This window comes from Lactuca sativa, chromosome 4, assembly GCF_002870075.4.
Source record: "Lactuca sativa cultivar Salinas chromosome 4, Lsat_Salinas_v11, whole genome shotgun sequence".
NCBI classification, from domain to species: domain Eukaryota; kingdom Viridiplantae; phylum Streptophyta; class Magnoliopsida; order Asterales; family Asteraceae; genus Lactuca; species Lactuca sativa.
This window is the reverse complement of record NC_056626.2, coordinates 269,635,914-269,661,345: the sequence shown is the minus strand read 5'-3', so window position 1 is coordinate 269,661,345 and position 25,432 is coordinate 269,635,914.

Below are 25,432 nucleotides of genomic sequence, written 5' to 3'. Positions count from 1 at the left end.
AACTGTTTTCAACTAAAAATTTGCTGAAAAATATCAATTCCAATAAGTTTTGATGTTAAAATGCCAAGAAAAATAGTTGAAGGACTAAACCGGAAATTTATTTATGCAAAGGGATGAAAAGTAAATTTACAAAATAAAGAGGGGCTGAAAACAGAAAAATTTCCATGCTAATTCGATACATCCGTTGTGATCAAATATTGGCACTACGACTACCGACGAATTACAACACACATCAACACCAAAAATCGTTACCTAACGAATTGATTCGGTCTCGAATCAATAACAAACCCGAAACTACTAACACGACTACAACTTGATTCGTACACGGAAAAATTTGGGAATTCAATACACACGTGAGAGTGAACAGACGTCGACGCACCATCTTTGGGCCCCAAAGTGTAAAGTCTTGTTTGTTGGGCCTATCTAGCCCAATGGCTTGATCTTTAGGCCCGAAGACTTCAACCTTACGAGTTGTTGAGTCTTACATGATCCAACACAACGTAAAAGGACTTTCAATGGCTATTATACTATTGGTCCCCAAGGGTCTTTTAAAGTCAGTTATGCTAATGCGAATCGGGTCAAGGGCCCTTCTCACTCTTTTTTTTTTATCCCCAACCGGCTAACGGAGTTATCGAGGTCTTCGTGCCCTCTTTCTCTTCGGATGTGGGACTACAAGAAGTCAGGGCGGTTGGATTACGTGAATAGTACGGACGACGCCTACGGGATCGTTAGTATAAGTTGTAAACTGGCCGTTTGTGTAACGCGTGTTTATAGCAATTCACAATGCGCAATAATCCGACGCCGCCTGGAATCAATGACTTCACACGTCGCGATGGTTCTACAACTACATGGAATTCAAAGTATTAGGAAAACATCGGGTTTTCCTAGGGTTTTTCAATACATACAGTTTCGAAATGTACACAAGTTAAATGAACACTTTTTACAACTATAGAAACAAACAAGCATACTTATGGATCTTCACAAACTTTTTCAGAAATTCTTTTCAGAAAATATCGGATTTTCTGGTGGTTTTCAAAATAATACAAAACGTTGCTTTTCAAATACCGCTTATGAACTCACCAACATTTCATATGTTGACGTTTTTTTCAAAATACTTGTATTCTCAGGTAACAAGTGAACCAAAGGAAAACGTACTCAGTGATGGCTTGTCGTTTGTTTATCTATGTACCGAACAATTTATTTTTGGGAATGTAATGCTAAAACATTGTACTCAGTGTAAACCTTATCAGTTGTACTATATTAATGTAGGGTGACGAATGATGTTATGTTTCATATATATTCAATGTTATGGTATTCAATTGAGTCACGATAGCCCTCGGACGTTTCCGCCGTCTGGTTCGGGGGTGTGACACCATTGCAAGGAAATATAATATAAAATAAAATCAAAATCAAAATTTTATTTATTTATAAAATACGGAAAAACTTTTCCTTACAATGCAATTACAAATGAAAACTATGTTGCTACATATTTCTAAGCAATCTATCAAAACTCCTAAGCACTAGCCCAATAATTCGATCTTCGAACCATGCGATCGAAATCCATCTTTTCCTGATCAGATTCAACATGCTCTTACTTTTAAGATTCCTTCCTTTGGCGTTGTGACAACCCCAATTTCATGGCTAGAAAAGACCGATTTGTTTATGCTTTTGTTTTTAAAATCAGACTAATCTTTTAAAGAAAACAGTTGCAGAATTTGTCCCAAAACAAAATATGATAACCATTTATCAAAACATTTCTCAAAGAGAATGTATTTTCATTAAATAATAAAACCTCGGGATGTCATGTTCCGATACAGACACATAAGCATAAACAGAACATACATTCATTTACTCTAGTGATTTACATCTCCTTTAATCTCTCAGTGCAAAGCAGCTTCGTATCGATACCTGTGATACAATTAAACTGAGTGGGTCAGGCTTGAGAGCCTGGTGAGCATATAGGGTTTTCAACCCACAATATTATATCATATATATATATATATATATATATATATATATATATATATATATATATATATATATATATATTCAATAATCAAATAATCAACCCAATTACCCATCCCCATTAACTTCTTTATTCTTAAGGTTTTATCCTAAGGATCAATCATCTTTCATTCATTCATTCCTAAGGATTGACCTAAGGAACTGACACAAAGTCCCTCACTGCCAAGGTCCTCGAATTACCACTAGTAAACACTTGTTCAACATAATTAATGAACACCTAATTCAAACACTCCTAGTGAACACTCAATTCAAAACATTCGGTGAACACTTAGTTCTAAAATACCTAGTGAACACACCAAGTTCGACAACACATAGTGAACACATCTAGTACTATAATACCTAGTGAGCACATTGAGTTCAAAAACACCTAACGAACACAAAGTACAACGCTTTTGGTGAACCCAATCACCTAGTGAACACAGAGTTCAAAAGCTCCTAATGAACACAGAGTACAAACGCTTTTAGTGAACACAATCACCTAATGAACACAGAGTTCGAAAGCTCCTAATGAACACATAGTACAAACGCTTTTAGTGAACACAATCACCTAATGAACAAAGAGTACAAAAGCTCCTAATGAACACAGAGTACAAATGCTTTTAGTGAACACAATCACCTAATGAACACAGAGTTTGAAAGCTCATAATGAACACAAAGTACAAACTCTTTTACAGGCTACGAGCCTAATAACATTCTAAGGAACTATTTAGAATAGTCTAATGACTAGATCAATTTTAAACATTGAGACCTAACATCGTTTTACTTTATTATACATCCGCTAATCACCTACCCATGTTCTACCTAACATATTTGTAGATATAAAATACATATACGGCTCAAATCATTTAAAATATAAAACGTTCAATCAACATCCATCTCAAGTAAGCAAACAATGTATAAACACATAGCACGTATTTCATAGCAAATACTTCATATCTATGCGTTAGAAGAAAGTAACTACACACCCACACAAAACATATATTTAATACATTCAAACAATACTTGTATTAAAATCGTGTTTATGAAAGGGACTATACACTCACTTGATCAGAAGATGAACGGGCAGCACTACGGCTTGTAGAAGTAGTATTCTTCGGTGAAACCGGGATCACTTCACACACCGGGTTTCTCGTGGGCTGAGCTTCAGCTCGGAAACTCTTTTTCTTCTCAGGATCTTCGGGCTTCGGGTCTCAAGGTTGATGCCGAGGCTTCGGGATATTTCTTGCACGTAAATCAAGGTAAAACGGAAGAGAGAGAAGAAAAAATAGCAACCCTAAACGGCTGGCCCTTCAAATCTATTTATAGGGCAAAATATGCCCTTGCCACGTCGTGACACCTTTTTCCACGTCGTGGGCTTGGTCGTCACTGCATGCGTCATCGTCCACTTGCTTTGTCAGGCTCCAGAATGTGTTAGAAGTCCTGCCACATCGTGGCCACTGCTACCACGTCGTGGTCTCTGACACAGCTTTGGGGTTCGCGCCCCGAACTTCAAAAATTCATAACTTTCGCATACGAACTCTGTTTTTGACGTTCTTTATATCGACGCGTAGGTGAGATTATGATCTACAACTCTCTTTAGACTTTGTTGCCTAATTTAGACTTTATTTTTAATATATAAAAATATATTACTTATATATTATTTTTAGTAGGCCGGGACAGGAAAACTCCGTTATAAATTCATAACTTCTTCGTCCAACGTCCGTTTTCGCCTATCTTTTTATCGTTTCACTACTATTAACGAGATCTTCGATTCTTGTTTAGATTGTTTTGGATAAATATCTCTCTAAGGTAAATTCACTATTTACGTCGCGCTATGTCATGCCGGTTCTGTCGTGAAACTTCGACAGGTAATAACTTCTTCGTTATAACTCGTATTTTGACGTTCTTTATATGTACGGAATCCTTGTAACATATACTATAACTTAGTAAAGATTAATCCTTCTAAATAATCTTCCATCAAAAAAGTCATTTTTGATGCTTATCGTCTCTAAATTGACTAGTCCTGATCCACGGGCGTTACATGCATGATCCTATAAAACATCAAAATGCAATATTGTCACATCATGTATTAAGAATCAACAATTAGGAACTTAATAGAGTTAGATAGTGGACTTACCTGAAGCAGAGTCAAACTTTTTTGACTTTACCTTCACTTAGATCTTTCAGGTAGTCAGGGAAGCTTCGCTTCCAATGTCCCTTCAAATGGCAATAGAAACAAGTGGACTCTTTGGCATTTGCACATGGAACTATCTCAGAACTGGATTTTCTCTTATGATCAAATCTTTTGACCATAGCCAATTCCCTTCCCATAGGAGAAGGCATCTTTTCTGGACTATCAATGTCATTGCCTATATCCATGGTAGCTTGGGAAGTAGATATTCCAATCAAATTTGCTTGACCATTGCGCCAAATCATTGCTGATTCAGCAGCAATTAACAAATATGTAAGATCGATGAGGGTCATGTCGTGATCTGTCATATAGTAGTCTTTAACAAATTGACTATACGATTTGAGAAATGACTGAAGAACCCAATCAACAACCATATTACTCGGGAAAACGACACCTAACGTTCCCATCCTGTCAATGTGTGACTTCATCTCCAAGACATGTGCATACACATACCATCCATCTTGGTGTTTGCTTGCCAATAAGGCTTGAGTGACCTTGTGTTGGATAAGGTGTCTAAGTGCATAACTATTTCTGGTATGTACTTGACCCGACCCGGCATGGTCCATTTAGGTTGCATGGCACCATGCAATTGGATAGACTAAATGAGAGAATTAACACATATGGTTTATTAATATATTATAAGCTCTAATATATTAATAATATTATTTAATTAGTTTGGTCAAGAATTAATTTTAGAATTAATTAAGTGATCAAAAGATAAGTAATTAAATATATGGGTTGATTATGTAAATCATCCATAACTTATATAGTGTGCTAAGAGGCTCCATGGATAATCAAGTTGGGTTAAACTCATTGGATGCTCCATGGAGGCTCCATGGGAGTTACAAGCCCATGGGTCATGGAAATGAAGAGTCATGACACATTAGGGTTTACATGGTGTAACCCTAGATGTGTCAACACTGTATAAAGACCATGTATCTCCCAAAATCGGCTACACTTGAATACTACTAGTGAAACAAGAGGGGGAAATCAACTTTGCATTATAATTATACAAACATAGATCCAAAGTTCTTAGGGTTGCATGTACACTTAGGAAGTGTTAGAATGCTCAAAACCCATCAGTGGTATCAGAGCCTAGGCTTGTTTGTTTGTTATTTGTGCTAAAAAGTTGAAAAAAGTCGAAAAACTTGCTGTCTGCCTGATGAACTCGCCGAGTCCATGGGGGGACTCGCCGAGTTCACTTGTATCTTCAACCTACTCACCGAGTAGGTTCATGCACTCGGCGAGTAGGAGCGACAGAGTGCAGATTTTCGACCTTTGCTGCTGAAAATGGACTAGAAACATTACCCTAAACTGTTTTGGTGTTATTAAACTTGTTTTAGATGGTGTAATGTTTGTTCTAATCCATTTACAATGGCATATATCAATTTTTCATAATTATATATGTTCATATGGTTTTGAAAATTTGATATGAATATTCATGTTCTTGATCTTATGAATTTAGATGATCATAGGACTTACTTGTAACCTACTTGGTAGTTTAATTCTTGATCATAATGTGTATTAATAGGAGTCCATAACTTGTCCTCAAGTTATGGAAATCCAAGAGTCATCCTTGAATTAAAACCATTAAAAGAACACAAGAGTTAGAAAAATGAAGAGTCTTCATTTTTATTACTCTTTTTAACTCATAAGTTACAAGAAATGAAAAGTTTTGAAAGTTTACAAAACTTGCCCTCAAGTTTTGGAACAAGTAAAGTCTTGATTAAAACTTTAGTTCCATCCCTTAGATTTTTAAAAGTTAAAATTCTACCCTTATACTTATATTATTATGATTTAATAATTATATATATATATATATATATATATATATATATATATATATATATATATATATATATATATGTATAAGAACAAAGTCGTCTTACCGCTAATACGCCTCATTCACGAAGCCGGTCTATAAGGTGGGTATAAGGTTGTTGCCTATAAAATGGCAACTTAATGGGTGTCCACTCTCACCCACCGCTTGCTTGACCGGTGGAGGGTCGTTAGCCGAACGGGTAAGACAAGGACTTATAAATTCTTATTAAAAGTATAATGATTATTATAAAGTAACTAAATGTTTTATAAATTCCCAATCTTAGTTACTTTAGGAAAAATGTGAATAAGGTGCTAATCCATGAAATTACACTTTGCACCTTGTCTAAGTCATTGGTGGAGCGTGTGTGGTTTACCGGCACACTAACTTGGACTTAACAAGGAAGGCAAAGGGTGACTTAAGGTTTTTCATGAGGTCGGAAGGAGCGCGTGTGGTTTACCGGCACTACGATTAAGTGAAAAACATTAAGGGTACCAAGTAATTTGCATGGTTAATTCACACCTTGTTTTGTGATCCTCGGTATCCCAGTCACAAAACTTGAAGGGCACACTCGAGATTGAAACATGCCATTGATAAGTTCAATGAATCTCAAAGAACCTAGGAATGTCTAAAAGCCAAATAAAAACCTAATAATTTATATTTCGTTTTCATGGTGGAAATTGGTGAATCGTCATTCACCTACCTTTCAAATATGTTATAACTTGGATTACGGCATCCGTCTTCTAGGTTATAATATATTATGATTGGATCCTAGCCTTAATACTACATTTGGGTGTATTATTTGTTGGGTTTTGAGCAATCTAACACTTCCTAAGTGTGCATGCAACCTTAATAAACCTTGGATCTATGTTTGTCTAAATACATGCAAAATAATAATTTTCCAAGGTTCATAACCTATCTAACATGGCATGGGGTACTTTTAAACATAAAAGAATTAGATGAGATTACATACCTTTTAATGATGAGTTTGAATCCTAAGGAGTTTGAGGGCCAAGCACCAATAGTGTGAATGCCTCAAATGGAATCACAAATCACCACAAACTCATGGAAAACTTTGAGAGAGTGTATACACACTTATAAAATCGGCCACACACAAAAACACATACTCTAGTGACACTAGTGGCTATTTCATGCAACATAAGCATTCTTATATAGAGTACATGATTAGGATGAAACCTTAATAACCCATGACCTTTCCTTTTCCAAGGATCCATGGGTTAAAAGCTCCATGGATCATCCATGGACTTCCATACAAGCCTAGCCCATTAATAAATGAGTGTTAGCCCACACTATATAAAACCAATAGCCCACAATCTAATTAGTCTTCCTTTTAATCTCTAAATTAATTCATAATTAATTTAAGACTAAGACTAATTAAATAACATGACTTCATATTAATATATTATAACTTATAATATATTAATAAACATATGTGTATAACTCTCATAAAATTATCCATAAATAGTTCGGGTGAAGTGCAACCCAAATGGACCATGCCGGGTCGGGTCAAGTATATACCAAATAAGTTATGGACTTAGACACCTTATCCAACAGACTCCCACTTGGATAAGTCTACTAACTATATTTGCGTATGTTACTTCAGGAACCAACCAACAATCGTAGCTCTCGAAAACTCTGTTGAACTAAGAAGCACCATTTTAGATAAGTGATCATATAATCCTCTGTTCTCATGATATCAGCCGGACAAATACATGGAACAACGTCGTACTTATTGTCTAGCAGTTTGTTTCCCGATTTCCGATTTGTTTGACAAAGAACTTAATCGAACACATCAATTTAGTTCTGACCGGCCGGTACATAGGTCACAACAAAATCATCGAGGGGCCCAAATATCGCTTCTATTTCTAGAAGGAACAGATAAACTTCGACTCATATGCATGTTCTACTACTTGTTGAATTGTACACAAAGGCATGTTTTATAACATCAAGTTACTGATGCGTTTACGTGCAATCAATGCACAACCAACTCATAGGTAACAACTCATATCTCTAGGTTTGAAGATTTATATGATATTACCGTCTCACGATCACTCGAGATAAATTCCATGAAGTGATACAAGTGAGCGTGGGTTTATTCCAATACTCATAACTTATGAGCACTCATGAATGTTGTAAAAACCATTGCTATGACTAAACCCATTTAGCCATCTACAAACTCGATTCATGACAGTCTTGATTCATACCTACTTCCAACATATGAACAACTGCGGAGTGTTTAAATAACTTAGTCATTCGGAAAGAATAACCTAGCTATTTTGGAAGTCAAAACATGCAAAGTGAAACACAATAATAATCAAATCCAATCTGGTCTCAGAACTCTTTTGAATATAAATAGAACCACCTTTTATTTATCACCATATTGATTACACATTATTCATTGTATAATGTTTCAAACAATCAACTTAAGACTTGAATAAAAACAACAGTCGTCCCATGCTCCTAGCATGTACACTTTGTTTTTCTAAACAATAGTTATATCATACTCCAAGTATGCACACTATGTTTGTCTATGATGCTTACATTATGATGTAGATCAATTGAACATGATTCCAATGATACTCATTTCACAATCCCAAATCCTTATTTTAAATGTGAGAATCCCCGATTCCTATCATTTACCAAAAAATCTGTTAGATTTTAAATTTTTATGCAATATTCCTCTTGTAATGATTATTCACAAAGTCACCAAAACCTTGTCACCAGTCATTACAGAGTATTCCAAAGAATGTCAACTTCTATGGAGCGGAAGTCTCATATTCAAAGTACATTGCTTTGAACATCGTTCTTGCATTAAGGTTTTCTAATCTTACATAGATTGAATAACTTCCACCTATGGAGACATTTCCATAGTCCCATATTGACCATCACTTCCGAACAAGAGTTACTTCTTTTCGGAATATGTCAATATGGTCCTTTCCGACAACTTACATCATACTTCCAACTTTCCCTGAGCAACCAATCTTTGGCGAACCTCAGATTGTCCTTGACAATTGCTTAATCACTTTAGTCATATCCAGTTCAAGACTTTTCCCTTCTCAATGCCTTAAGCATTTGGAAAATTTAGACAAGATGAATATTATAGCACATGCAATCGATCCTATATCCGAAGCATATGGGAAACGATTCATGATAAAGACATGATACTAGACAAGTCTTTTGCTACAATATTTTTTATTTGCCATGTTTTCAAAATTTAACTATGAAGAGGGATGTCGTAGTCATAATTGAATTTTGAGAACGCAATATATATAGAATTTCTTTAAGTCGAACCATTCAGACATAAAATTCATACATATATCCTTGACTAAAGATGATTAAAATCTCAATCTAAGCTTTAGAATTGAAATGAAGTATAATTTTCTCTCCCTTAATTATAGCAAAGCAATTTTTCAACCCCTGCAACTTCACGAATTGAAACTTTTTTTTTCTATAATTAACATTGCTAACTCGCAACTCTAAATGTAATAATCATGCTTCCACTAACATGATGATTATCAACATAACACTTATGCTCCCACTAGCTCTGACATATTTCCAGAAATCTGCTGGACTTCTGAAATTTAGATTCATACATCCTTTCTTTGATAGCTCACATGTGTGTCTAAACAATTTTTAGAACTATGAAAAGGAATGCCGTAATCATAGTCTCAATTGCTTAGGCAGTTGCCATTTCTCATAAGTCCATGTTAGTGTGCCGGTTAACCACACACGCTCCACTAACGAGTTTTAAAAATGCAAATAACACAATTGATATCTACGTAAAATCTACTTAGTGAAAGCGTTTCCTCACCATCATTTTCATGAATCGGAGAGAAACCTTATGACGCTTAGATTTTATAGTGTATGAGTTCCTATCTATGTGAATTTGTCAAAAACATAATCACAAGATAAGGTTAGTGACAAATTTAGCCTTACATGGATTAAACTTGTTCAGTCTTAGTTTCTTGTCACCTTGGTAGCACAAGGCCCACCAATGCTTCCAAGTTGAACTCTGATAACTCACATGCAAATTCAACTTATTTGAAGTAGGTACAGAAATAAGAAATATGTCAAGACGATAGGATGCAAACCTTAAGTCATGTGCTAGTGATAAATTACAGGTTTTACTCTTGATTAAATCTTGAAACTCTTTCAGGATCTTTAAGGCTCCCACTGTCCCCTTGACATATAAGTTTCCCCAGTCAAGAACCATTCCTTGACAAAACAAATATTCAAGGGACAGTGCGGATTCTTATCAAGACTAACACTTCACACAAATGGTCTTAGTTGGTCTTTGTCTCATCCAAGACATCACAACTTACCAATCTCAAATGTACAAGAGTAGAAAACATTTTCCTCTTACATTTGACTAGTGTTAATAAATCTTCCTTTGTGTCACTCAAAGTTACAATCTTGGAGTATGACTCTAAGAATTGTTTTGGAACGAAGTATGACTCATCTTCTTGATTTTAACCAATCCAACAATTCATGACCTCTCTTCCTAGCCATAACAATGGACTAAGACGTCCTTAGAGTATGAATTTGTGATATGGTTTCATAATCATTAAGATGATCATGAAATACGATACTAAAGTACTCTCCCATCCTTTCAGATTTGAGAAACTTTTTATCTTTCTGCCTAATTTGATTCTTCTCATTTGTTTTTTCATACATTGTAACCTTTCCAATGTTACAAAATTATACTTAACCTCATAAGTATAATCATATTTACTAATCTTTAGTAAATCATGACAAATCAATCTTTGTGGTGGACCTTGACCAACGCACACCCAGTGTACCTAATTCCTTAGTCCTTCAATTGACTCACCTATGCATGTGATCAAAGAATTAGTCTTAATTTTCAGAGATGAAAATTCTCATTCATCATACAATACAACTTGTATGATTCCATCTTTCTTTCCAATTGAAACATGGGTGATGAAAAACTTTCTTCATTTGGCAAATTCAGACACTACCACAAATGAAGGAATCAAATTCACTTTCCAATATTGCTATTACTGGAATCATATAAGCAACAATTTTCCACAGATGCCATTGTAAGGATATTTTTAAAATAAATAAAATTAAAACCCTTTTTTTTCTTTTATTTTAAAACTTTGCGGAAAAAACTTATCCTTACAATCCACATGAAAACCTTGTTGTTATTTATTCATAAGCAATATATTATAACTCTTAAGCAACAGCTCAAAATTCTGATTACCGAACCATGCGATCGAAACCCATCTTCGCAATCAGAATCAGCATATACTTCTTTAAGCTTCCTATCTTTTCTTTGATTCTTAAAACATCAACATGTGACCTATTCACATTATGTAATAAGAATCTCTAAATAGAAACTTAATAGAGTTAGTCAGTGGACTTTACCCGAAGCAGAGTCAATCCTCTTGACTTGATCAACCTTATGACCTTTCAGGTGAATAGGGCAGCTTCGCAACCAATGCCCCTTCCTTTGGCAACAAAACACATGGACCCTTTGGTAAGGGCACATGAGACAATCTCAAACTTAGCCTTTCTCTTTACATTTGGTCAACCGAGTTGACTATAGCCGATCCCTTTCCATTGGGAAGAGAAATCTTTTTCTAGATATCCAACGCTACCATTGTCAATGTCCATTTAAGACTTGGGATGTTGTTCTTTTAATCAAATTTGCTTTACTGGTGTTCCAAATCATTAGTGATTCCACAACACCAAGCAAATAGATAACATCATTAAGGGTCATGTCATAGTCTGTCTCATAGTAGTCCCAAAGAGACTCACTATGTTACTAAGAAAGTGATTAAACATCCAACTTTCACAAGACTTTGACATCCAACTCTCCTGGCTTGTCAATATGTGACTTTATCTCCAAGATGTGAGCACACTTAGACTTTGCTTACCAATAGGGTTTGGGTGACTTTAAACTTTTCAAGAACTTGTGGGTGAGGGAGAATAATTAGAGGAGGTGGAGGAAGTGAAGCATGATGTTGAGTGACACCATCTTCTAGAGATTTGGGAAGATCATAGTTGTCTGAACCAGACATCTATAATGGGAGAAAAGTTAGTTGATTCAAAATCCTTAATATAACACCCAATATGAAATATTAAGGCTAGGACCCAACACAATATTTTATAATTTGGAAGAGGATGCCGTAATCCAAGCTATAAAGTATTTGAAGGTAGGCGAATGACGATTCACCAATTTCCACCATGAAAAATGAAATAACTTATTAGGTTTTAATTGGATTTGAAATTCCTAGATCTTTTGAGATTCATTGAACTTTTCAATGGCATGTTTCAATCTCAAGTGTGCCCTCTCAAATTTTGTGACTGGGATGCCGAGGATCACAAAACAAGGTGTGAATAACCATACCAATTCACTTGGTACCCTTAATATTATCACCCAATCAATGTGCCGGTTAACCACACACGCTCCATTGATCTATGACAAACATTAAGTCACCCTTCGTGATCCTTACTAGTCTAAGTTAGTGTGCCGGTTAACCACACACGCTCCACCAACGACTTGGTAAGGTACAAAGTGTGAATTCCATGGGCTAGCACCAAATTCACATTTTTCCTAAAGTAACTAAGATTGGGAATTAAATAAAACATTTTGTTACTTTATAATAATCATTATACTTTTAATGATAATTTAAAGTCATTGTCCTACCCGTTCGGCTAACTACCCACCACCAGTCAAGCAAGCGGTGGGTGAGAGTGGACACCCATTAAGTTTCCATTTTATAGGCAACAACCTTATACCCACCTTATAGACCGGCTTCGTGAATGAGGCCTAGTGGCCTACTAACGGTAAAACGACTTGTTCTTATACATACATATATATATATATATATATATATATATATATAATAATTGACCATTAATGTTATAAATAATATAAGTGTTGAATTTTAACTTTTAAAACTCTAAGGGTTGGAATTAAAGTTTATTAAAGTGTGTGAAAGTTTACAAATTCCAAAACTTGAGGGCAAGTTTTGTAACTATCCAAAACTTTTCATTTCATAACTTATAAATTAAAGGTTCATAAAAACGAAGACCCTTCATTTTCATGTAACGTATGTGTTTTAAGTGTGTGTTAAAGAAAAGTGACCTTTGGATATCCATAACTTGAGGACAAATTATGGACTCCATTAAAACACATAAATGATCAAGAATTAATTCAAAACAATTCAGCAAATAATTCCTATCATCTTCTAAATTCATAAGAACATGAATATGATCATCAAAATTTCAAGAATTATATGAACACATAAAATCATGGAATTTTGATATATGCTATTTTAATTAAATTAGAACAATCATTACACCAACTAAAACAAGTTTTAAAACACCAAAACAGTTTAGGGTAATGTTTCTAGTCCATTTCCAGTAGCAAAAGTCGAAATTCGGCATTCTGATCATTCTACTCGCCGAGTGCACGAACCTACTCGGCGAGTAGGATGAATTTTGCCTTGTACTCGGCGAGTCCCCCATGGACTCGGCGAGCCCCTCAGCCAGACAGCAACAATTTCAACTTTTTTCACTATTTTGCATCAAGTATCAAACAAGCAAGCCTAGGCTCTTATACCACTGTTGGGTTTTGAGCAATCTAACACTTCCTAAGTGTGCATGCAACCCTAATAAACTTTTATCTATGTTTGTCTAAATACATGCAAAATAATAATTTTCCAAGGTTCATAACCTATCTAACATGGCATGGGGTACTTTTAAACATAAAAAAATTAGATGAGATTACATACCTTTTGATGATGAGTCTGAATCCTAAGGAGTTTGAGGGCCAAGCACCAATAGTGTTAATGCCTCAAATGGAATCACAAATCACCACAAACTCTTGGAAAACTTTGAGAGAGTGTATACACACTTATAAAATTGGCCACACACAAAAACACATATTCTAGTGACACTAGTGGGTATTTCATGCAACATAAGCATGCTTATATAGTGTACATGATTGGGGTGAAACCCTAATAACCCATGACCTTTCCTTTTCCAAGGATCCATGGGTTAAAAGCTCCATGGATCATCCATGGACTTCCATACAAGCCTAGCCCATTAACAAATGAGTGTTAGCCCACACTATATAAAACCAATAGCCCACAATCTAATTAGTCTTCCTTGTAATCTCTAAATTAATTCATAATTAATTTAAGACTAAGACTAATTAAATAACATGACTTCATATTAATATATTATAACTTATAATATATTAATAAACATATGTGTATAACTCTCATAAAATTATCCATAAATAGTTCGGGTGAAGTGCAACCCAAATGGACCATGTCGGGTCGGGTCAAGTATATACCAAATAAGTTATGGACTTAGACACCTTATCCAACAGACTCCCACTTGGATAAGTCTAATAACTATATTTGCGTATGTTACTTCAGGAACCAACCAACAATCGTAGCTCTCGAAAACTCTGTTGAACTAAGAAGCACCATTTTAGATAAGTGATCATATAATCCTCTGTTCTCATGATATCAGCCGGACAAATACATGGAACAACGTCGTACTTATTGTCTAGCAGTTTGTTTCCCGATTTCCAATTTGTTTGACAAAGAACTTAATCGAACACATCAATTTAGTTCTGACCGGCCGGTACATAGGTCACAACAAAATCATCGAGGGGCCCAAATATCGCTTCTATTTCTAGAAGGAACAGATAAACTTCGACTCATATGCATGTTCTACTACTTGTTGAATTGTACACAAAGGCATGTTTTATAACATCAAGTTACTGATGCGTTTACGTGCAATCAATGCACAACCAACTCATAGGTAACAACTCATATCTCTAGGTTTGAAGATTTATATGATATTACCGTCTCACGATCACTCGAGATAAATTCCATGAAGTGATACAAGTGAGCGTGGGTTTATTCCAATACTCATAACTTATGAGCACTCATGAATGTTGTAGAAACCATTTCTATGACTAAACCCATTTAGCCATCTACAAACTCGATTCATGACAGTCTTGATTCATACCTACTTCAAACATATGAACGACTGTGGAGTGTTTAAATAACTTAGTCATCCGGAAAGAATAACCTAGCTATTTTGGAAGTCAAAACATGCAAAGTGAAACACAATAATAATCGAATCCAATATGGTCTCAGAACTTTTTTGAATATAAATAGAACCACCTTTTATTTATCACCATATTGATTACACATTATTCATTGTATAATGTTTCAAACAATCAACTTAAGACTTGAATAAAAACAACAGTCGTCCCATGCTCCTAGCATGTACACTTTGTTTTTCTAAACAATAGTTATGTCATACTCCAAGTATGCACACTATGTTTGTCTATAATCCTTACATTGTGATGTAGATGAATTGAACATGATTCCAATGATACTCATTTCACAATCCCAAATCCTTATTTTAAATGTGAGAATCCCCGATTCCTATCATTTACCAAAAAATCCGTTAGATTTTAAACTTTTATGCAATATTCCTCTTGTAATGATTATTCACAAAGTCACCAAAACCTTGTCACCAGTCATTACAGAGTATTCCAAAGAAGGTCAACTTCTGTGGAATGGAAGTCTCATATTCAAAGTACATTGCTTTGAACATCCTTCTTGCATTAAGGTTTTCTAATCTTACATAGATTGAATATCTTCCACCCATGGAGACATTTCCATAGTCCCATTTTGACCATCACTTCCGAACAAGAGTTACTTCTTTTCGGAATATGTCAATATGGTCCTTTCCGACAACTTACATCATACTTCCAACTTTCCCTGAGCAACCAATCTTTGGCGAACCTCAGATTGTCCTCGACAATTGCTTAATCACTTTAGTCATATCCAGTTCAAGACTTTTCCCTTCTCAATGCCTTAAGCATTTGGAAAATTTAGAAAAGATGAATATTATAGCACATGCAATCGATCCTATATCCGAAGCATATGGGACACGATTCATGATAAAGACATGATACTAGACAAGTCTTTTGCTACAATATTTTTTATTTGCCATGTTTTCAAAATTTAACTATGAAGAGGGATGTCGTAGTCATAATTGAATTTTGAGAATGCAATATATATAGAATTTCTTTAAGTTGAACCATTCAGACATAAAATTCATACATATATCCTTGACTAAAGATGATTAAAACCTCAATCTAAGCTTTAGAATTGAAATGAAGTATAATTTTCTCTCCCTTAATTATAGCAAAACAATTTTTCAACCCCTGCAACTTCACGAATTGAAACTTTGTTTTCTATAATTAACATTGCTAACTCGCAACTCTAAACGTAATAATCATGCTCCCACTAACATGATGATTATCAACATAACACTTATGCTCCCACTAGCTCTGACATATTTCCAGAAATCTGCTGGACTTCTGAAATTTAGATTCATACATCCTTTCTTAGATAGCTCACATGTGTGTCTAAACAATTTTTAGAACTATGAAAAGGGATGTCGTAATCATAGTCTCATTTTCTTACGCATTTGCCATTTCTCATAAGTCCATGTTAGTGTGCCGGTTAACCACACACGCTCCACTAACGAGTTTTAAAAATGCAAATAACACAATTGATATCTACGTAAAATCTACTTAGTGAAAGCGTTTCCTCACCATCATTTTCATGAATCGGAGAGAAACCTTATGACGCTTAGATTTTATAGTGTATGAGTTCCTATCTATGTGAATTTGTCAAAAACATAATCACAAGATAAGGTTAGTGACAAATTTAGCCTTACATGGATTAAACTTGTTCAGTCGTAGTTTCTTGTCACCTTGGTAGCACAAGGCCCACCAATGCTTCCAAGTTGAACTCTGATAACTCACATGCAAATTCAACTTATTTGAAGTAGGTACAGAAATAAGAAATATGTCAAGACGATAGGATGCAAACCTTAAGTCATGTGCTAGTGATAAATTACAGGTTTTACTCTTGATTAAATCTTGAAACTCTTTCAGGATCTTTAAGGCTCCCACTGTCCCCTTGACATATAAGTTTCCCCAGTCAAGAACCATTCCTTGACAAAACAAATATTCAAGGGACAGTGCGGATTCTTATCAAGACTAAGACTTCACACAATTGGTCTTAGTTGGTCTTTGTCTCATCCAAGACGTCACAACTTACCAATCTCAAATGTACAAGAGTAGAAAACATTTTACTCTTACATTTGACTAGTGTTAATAAATCTTCCTTTATGTCACTCAAAGTTACAATCTTGGAGTATGACTCTAAGAATTGTTTTTGAACGAAGTATGACTTATCTTCTTGATTTTAACCAATCCAACAATTCATGACCTCTCTTCTTAGCCATAACAATGCACTAAGACGTCCTTAGAGTATGAATTTGTGATAAGGTTTCATAATCATTAAGATGATCATGAAATATGATACTAAAGTACTCTCCCATCCTTTCAGATTTGAGAAACTTTTTATCTTTCTGCCTAATTTGATTCTTCTCATTTGTTTTTTCATACATTGTAACCTTTCCAATGTTACAGAATTATACTTAACCTCATAAGTATAATCATATTTACTAATCTTTAGTAAATCATGACAAATCAATCTTTGTGGTGGACCTTGACCAGCGCACTCCCAGTGTACCTAATTCCTTAGTCCTTCAATTGACTCACATATGCATGTGATCAAAGAATTAGTCTTAATTTTCAGAGATGAAAATTCTCATTCATCATACAATACAACTTGTATGATTCCATCTTTCTGTCCAATTGAAACATGGGTGATGAAAAACTTTCTTCATTTGGCAAATTTAGACACTACCACAAATGAAGGAATCAAATTCACTTTCCAATATTGCTATTACTGGAATCATATAAGCAACAATTTTCCACAGATGCCATTGTAAGGATATTTTTAAAATAAATAAAATTAAAACCTTTTTTTTCTTTTATTTTAAAACTTTGCGGAAAAAACTTATCCTTACAATCCACATGAAAACCTTGTTGTTATTTATTCATAAGCAATATATTATAACTCTTAAGCAACAGCTCAAAATTCTGATTACCGAACCATGCGATCGAAACCCATCTTCGCAATCAGAATCAGCATATACTTCTTTAAGCTTCCTATCTTTTCTTTGATTCTTAAAACATCAACATGTGACCTATTCACATTATGTAATAAGAATCTCTAAATAGAAACTTAATAGAGTTAGTCAGTGGACTTTACCCGAAGCAGAGTCAATCCTCTTGACTTGATCAACCTTATGACCTTTCAGGTGAATAGGGCAGCTTCGCAACCAATGCCCCTTCCTTTGGCAACAAAACACATGGACCCTTTGGTAATGGCACATGAGACAATCTCAAACTTAGCCTTCTCTTTACATTTGGTCAACCGAGTTGACTATAGCCGATCCCTTTCCATTGGGAAGAGAAATCTTTTTCTAGATATCCAATGCTACCATTGTCAATGTCCATTTAAGACTTGGTAAGTTGTTCTTTTAATCAAATTTGCTTTACTGGTGTTCCAAATCATTGTTGATTCCACAACACCAAGCAAATAGATAACATCATTAAGGGTCATGTCATAGTATGTCTCATAGTAGTCCCAAAGAGACTCACTATGTAACTAAGAAAGTGATTAAACATCCAACTTTCACAAGACTTTGACACCCAACTCTCCCGGCTTGTCAATATGTGACTTTATCTCCAAGATGTGAGCACACATAGACTATGCTTACCAATAGGGATTGAGTGAGTTTAAACTTTTCAAGAACTTGTGGGTGAAGGAGAATAATTGGAGGAGGTGGAGGAAGTGAAGCATGATGTTGAGTGACACCATCTTCTAGAGATTTGGGAAGATCATAGTTGTCTGAACCAGACATCTATAATGGGAGAAAATCAAGTTTGTTGATTAAAAATCCTTAATATAACACCCAATATGAAATATTAAGGCTAGGACCCAACACAATATTTTATAATTTGGAAGAGGATGCCGTAATCCAAGCTATAAAATATTTGAAGGTAGGCGAATGACGATTCACCAATTTCCACCATGAAAAACGAAATAACTTATTAGGTTTTAATTGGATTTGAAATTCCTAGATCTTTTGAGATTCATTGAACTTTTCAATGGCATGTTTCAATCTCAAGTGTGCCCTCTCAAATTTTGTGACTGGGATGCCGAGGATCACAAAACAAGGTGTGAATAACCATACCAATTCACTTGGTACCCTTAATATTATCACCCAATCAATGTGCCGGTTAACCACACACGCTCCATTGATCTATGACAAACATTAAGTCACCCTTCGTGATCCTTACTAGTCTAAGTTAGTGTGCCGGTTAACCACACACGCTCCACCAACGACTTGGTAAGGTACAAAGTGTGAATTCCATGGGCTAGCACCAAATTCACATTTTTCCTAAAGTAACTAAGATTGGGAATTAAATAAAACATTTTGTTACTTTATAATAATCATTATACTTTTAATGATAATTTAAAGTCATTGTCCTACCCGTTCGGCTAACTACCCACCACCAGTCAAGCAAGCGGTGGGTGAGAGTGGACACCCATTAAGTTTCCATTTTATAGGCAACAACCTTATACCCACCTTATAGACCGGCTTCGTGAATGAGGCCTAGTGGCCTACTAACGGTAAAACGACTTGTTCTTATACATACATACATATATATATATATATATATATATATATATATATATATATATATATATATATATAATTAACCATTAATGTTATAAATAATATAAGTGTTGAATTTTAACTTTTAAAACTCTAAGGGTTGGAATTAAAGTTTATTAAAGTGTGTGAAAGTTTACAAATTCCAAAACTTGAGGGAAAGTTTTGTAACTATCCAAAACTTTTCATTTCATAACTTACGAATTAAAGGTTCATAAAAATGAAGACCCTTCATTTTCATGTAACTTATGTGTTTTAAGTGTGTGTCAAAGAAAAGTGACCTTTGGATATCCATAACTTGAGGACAAATTATGGACTCCATTAAAACACATAAATGATCAAGAATTAATTCTAAACAATTCAGCAAATAATTCCTACCATCTTCTAAATTCATAAGAACATGAATATGATCATCAAAATTTCAAGAATTATATGAACACATAAAATCATGGAATTTTGATATATGCTATTTTAAATGGATTAGAACAATCATTACACCAACTAAAACAAGTTTTAAAACACCAAAACAGTTTAGGGTAATGTTTCTAGTCCATTTCCAGCAGCAAAAGTCGAAATTCTACATTCTGATCATTCTACTCGCCGAGTGCATGAACCTACTCGGCGAGTAGGAGGAATTTTGCCTTGTACTCGGCGAATCCCCCCACGGACTCGACGAGTCCATCAGCCAGACAACAACAATTTCAACTTTTTTCACTATTTTGCATCAAGTATCAAACAAGCAAGCATAGTGTAACAGCCCGAAATCTCAGGTATTGTTAATTATGTTTTTGGGGTGAGTTGAGAGGGGACTCGGCGAGTTGGAGCCTAGACTCGCCGAGTAGGATCGCAGACCTAGTCGCGGGTCCACGACTGGACTCGACGAGTCCAGATATGGACTCGGCGAGTCGACGCTGTTCAGCAGAAACCCTAACCGTTCGGTTTTGGATCGTATATAATGCTCTTATATGCCGTCACTGTTCGTTTTTAGTCGATTGAGAGGAACCCTAAACGGTTGTGGGCATCTAGAGCAAGATTGGAGGATATTAGGGCTTGAAGAGGTTGTGGGGCAAAGAGGAGAAAGGTTTTGGCTAAAGGAACAGCAAAGGATTCGAGTTCTGCGGTTTGGAGACACAGAGAGGGCATATTCCAGGTAATATTTCGGATTCCCTTCTGTTGTTTGATGTGTTTATGAAGTTAGGGTTTATGAAACCCATTTAGTGATTAGATGGGTTATTATGTTATTACCCAAACGTTTATACCCCAGTAATGAGATGTTTAGAAGTCCAGAAAGTCCCATGGTTGTATATCTCGGGACCACACGTAATTCAGGAAGCAGTTGCTCGTCTGCATGGCATGGACTCGCCGAGTTGTTCTTCAGACTCGGCGAGTAGCTTGAAGATTTACTGGGACTCGCCGAGTCGTTCTTCAGACTCGGCGAGTGGAGTCGGGGTGGCCCCGTGATTCTTCCAGGAGTAACTCGTCGGGTCGAGGAGGGTACTCGACGAGTAGATAAGGAATCTCAGAAAGTTGGAAGACGTCCAGACTCGCCGAGTCGTCATGGTACTCACCGAGTCCGGTCGAGTTGACAGTTGACCGTTGACCAGAGTGGACCTAAGTCTGACTTCTTAGGGATAGTCACACTTAGAAGAGATAAGTATTAATGAGATATGTAATGCTATAGGGAGGTTGTAGCTCGTCGGTTGTGCACGAATCATTTCGGAGTTTGCTAGCGTTCAGCTTCTACGAGGTGAGTCTTCTCACTATACTGTACCCGGAAGGGTTTTGACTGTGTGACCAGAAGGTCGGATATGTTATGTGATATGTATGCTGTATGTGGTAAGTTAATTGTTATATGTGCTATGTATGATATGTGAGCCGGAAGGCAATATGTTATAGGCCGGAAGGCGATTATGTTATGGGACGGAAGGCGTTGTAATGAGGACCGAAAGGTCAGGGCCTGGAAAGGCGTATGTGCGTAAGTGTATATTGGGGAACTCACTAAGCATTTATGCTTACAGTTGTTGTGCATGTATTTCAGGTACTAGCGAGGACCGTGGGAAGGCGCCGGCATGATCGATACACACTGAAGATTGTTATTATGATCTTGGGATTTTGAATAATTGTACTTGACAGAATAATTAAACTATTTATGCCTTGTTTAAAATAGAAACAATTATGTTTTAAAAATGAAAAAGTTGTTTGAAAAATTTGAGTTGTTACAATTGGTATCAGAGCCTTGGTTTGAGGGATTCGGGTGCACCTTAGGGGGTAACTGAACTCAAACCGAGGATTTGAGGAAGCTTTTCAAATAAAGGCATAAACTTTTGTAAATGGTTTTGTGGTAAGCAAGAAAGAAGCAGTGTGTACGATCAGTCAGCGCCCGAACGGTAAAAGATCCCCAAAATACCTTACAATATTATATGATATGAATTGTTATGCATGCTAGAAGACTAGGTATTCATGATAGGACTAGAGTGGCCTGATTTGTGATGCCTTAGTCTAGGGAAGTTGCCTATATGAGATGCTTTGCTAGTATGCGGGTAGATAGAGCGTATCGGAAGTAGAGTACTCACTATCCGGAGTTTGGGGAGGAGGACTTGGGATGAACATTGATGCGGTGTGGTCGGTAGTATTGGGCCCGTACTACCGAGGACACCGGGTCAGTGGGAGGCCCAAGTAAGAATCCCTGGATATCTGGGACTGAGTAGGGTTGCGTATCGAGTACGATTATACTCGGCAGAATCCCTGATGGTTTTATGTTGTATTTCAGAGATATCATGGTTAGACCGCGTCACGGAGCAAGTACGAGCGGTGTGAGTGACGAGGATATTCGTCAGATGATCCACGAGGAGGTGGCGGCGGCGATCCGGGCTGAGATCCCGGAGATGTTTGGGTCTATCAAGACCACCCTGATGGAGACGTTCGACGAGCGGTACGCCGCATTGACTGAGGCTGCAACCGCTGCAGCTACCGCAGCTGTGGCCGCTGCTAGGCCACAGGGGGGTGATTCATTGCTGTTCCGAGAGTTCAGCAACACGAAGCCACCAGAGTTCGATGGGACGCAGGATCCGATTGCTGCGATGAGGTGGATCGCAGATATAGAGGGGTGCTTCTACACTTGTTCATGCCCGGAGCACCTGAGGGTACGGTTCGCTTTGAACCAGCTCCGTCTGGGAGCAAAGGACTGGTGGAAGTTCGTGACGGCGAACTTCACTTTGGCAGAGACTGCGGCAGTGACATGGGAGGGGTTCACTACCATGTTCAGGGATGAGTACGTTCCTCCGGTGGAGCGGGAACGATTGGTTCAGGAGTTCTTAACCCTCAAGCAGGGTACTGATTCGGTGGCGGCGATCACGCGGAAGTTCCATGAGAGGGCGATGTTTTGCCCCGAGCTGGTGGCCACAGAGCAGGCTCGGATGAGCCGGTACTTGGGTGTTCTGAGGAGGGAGATCCGAGAGTTTGTGTCAAACTCCACTTACCATACTTTTACTGAGCTTCAGGCGAATGCCAGGAAGCGTGAGATCGAGTTAGAGACTCAGGCCAGGGAGGAGGCCGAGTCTCAGCAGGCAGACCGGCGGCCGGCTCAGTCTCAGCCGACAGCCAAGCGGATCAAGTCCACCGATTCGAGGACGGGAGGTTCGAAGAACCGCACTTGCGTAAAGTGCGGTAAGGGTCACGATGGGGCGTGTCGAGCCGGTGCTTGCTACAAGTGCGGCAAGGAGGGGCACATTGCTAGGGAGTGCCCTAAGGGGTTTATGGTTTGCTTCCATTGCAACCAGACCGGCCATCGGAAGGCCGAGTGCCCTCAGCTTCGTCAGGGATCTGCACCTGTTGCCAGGACTACTGAGACTCGACCGGTGAAGGTCGAGGCCCCAAGGGCTCGTGGGAGAGCCTTTCAGCTGACTGCGGAGGAGGTCCGCGCTGCGCCCGATGTTGTGGCAGGTATGTTGTAATTCGTGTAATTATTTTAATGTCGATATGTTATGCTTATGTTATTATGCGCGTAGGTACTTTCCTTGTGAACTCTGTGCCTGCCTTAGTGTTATTTGACTCGGGTGCGAGTAGGTCCTTTGTGTCCTTAGCCTTTAGTCAGCAGATCGGCGTTAGTCGTGAGTCGTTGAGTCGACCTTTGAGAGTTTCTATAGCTGACGAGAAAGTGATTCGTGCTACGGAGGTTCTTCGGGGATGTGTACTAGAGATTTTCGGGGTTGAATTCCCGATTGACCTGGTTCCTATTGCGATGGGGGATGTCTGTGTCATCGTGGGCATGGACTGGTTGAGCCGATTTGGCGCTGTCATCGACTGTGAGCGTCAGTTGGTGACCATACGAGACCATAGTGGGGGAGTTCTGTCGGTGTACGGCGAGGGTACCCGTTCAGGGTCAGCTTTTTGTTCGGCCGCTAGAGCGAGGCAGTGTCTACAGCAGGGCTGTAAGGGTTTTGTGGCGTATGTGATGGATACGCGGGAGGTTTCCGAGAAACCGAAGTCAGTTAAGGAGGTCCTTGTGGTGCGTGAGTTTTCAGATGTTTTTCCCGAGGAACTGCCGGGAGTACCTCCTGTGAGGCAAGTAGAGTTTGGTATCGATCTGGTTCCGGGGGCCGCACCTATTGCTAAAGTGCCCTATCGTCTTGCACCTCCAGAGATGCAAGAATTGTCCTCGCAACTCCAGGAGTTGCTGGGAAAGGGGTTCATTCGGCCGAGCAGCTCGCCTTGGGGAGCACCTATTTTGTTCGTCAAGAAGAAGGATGGTTCACACCGGATGTGCATTGATTACCGGGAGTTGAACAAGCTAACGGTCAAGAACCGTTACCCGTTGCCGAGGATCGATGATTTATTCGATCAGTTGCAGGGAGCATCTTGGTTTTCCAAGATCGATCTGAGGTCGGGATACCATCAGGTGAGAGTACGGAATGAGGACGTCCAGAAGACCGCGTTTAGGACGCGATATGGGCATTATGAGTTTGTGGTGATGCCTTTTGGACTCACCAACGCCCCGGCTGTGTTCATGGATCTCATGAACAGGGTATGCAGGCCGATGTTGGATCGGTCGGTGATTGTATTTATCGACGACATTCTGGTGTATTCGAGATCTAGAGAGCAGCATGAGGAGCATTTGAGGGAGGTCCTTGAGGTATTGAGGTCGGAGAAGCTTTATGCAAAGTTCTCCAAATGTGACTTCTGGTTGCGGGAGGTCCAGTTTCTAGGACATGTGGTTAGCCAGAAAGGGATATTGGTCGATCCGGCCAAGGTTGAGGCAGTGATGAGTTGGGAAGTGCCGAAGTCACCCTCTGAGATCAGAAGTTTCCTTGGGTTGGCAGGGTATTATCGGAGATTTATCAAGGATTTCTCCAAGATCGCAGTGCCACTCACCAGATTGACCCGGAAGGGTGTTGCATTCTTATGGGGGCCCGAGCAGCAGACCTCCTTTGAGACACTTCGCTAGAGATTGTGCGAAGCCCCGGTATTAGCCCTCCCAGAAGGGATGGAAGACTTTGTGGTATATTGCGACGCGTCGATTTCGGGACTGGGCGCAGTGATGATGCAGAGGGGTCATGTGATAGCTTATGCGTCGAGGCAGCTGAAGCCTCATGAGGCGAGATATCCCACGCATGATTTGGAGTTGGGGGCAGTAGTGTTCGCTCTCAAAATTTGGCGTCACTACTTGTATGGGGTTCGATGTACGATATACACGGACCATAAGAGTTTGAAGTATTTGATGGATCAACCCAACCTAA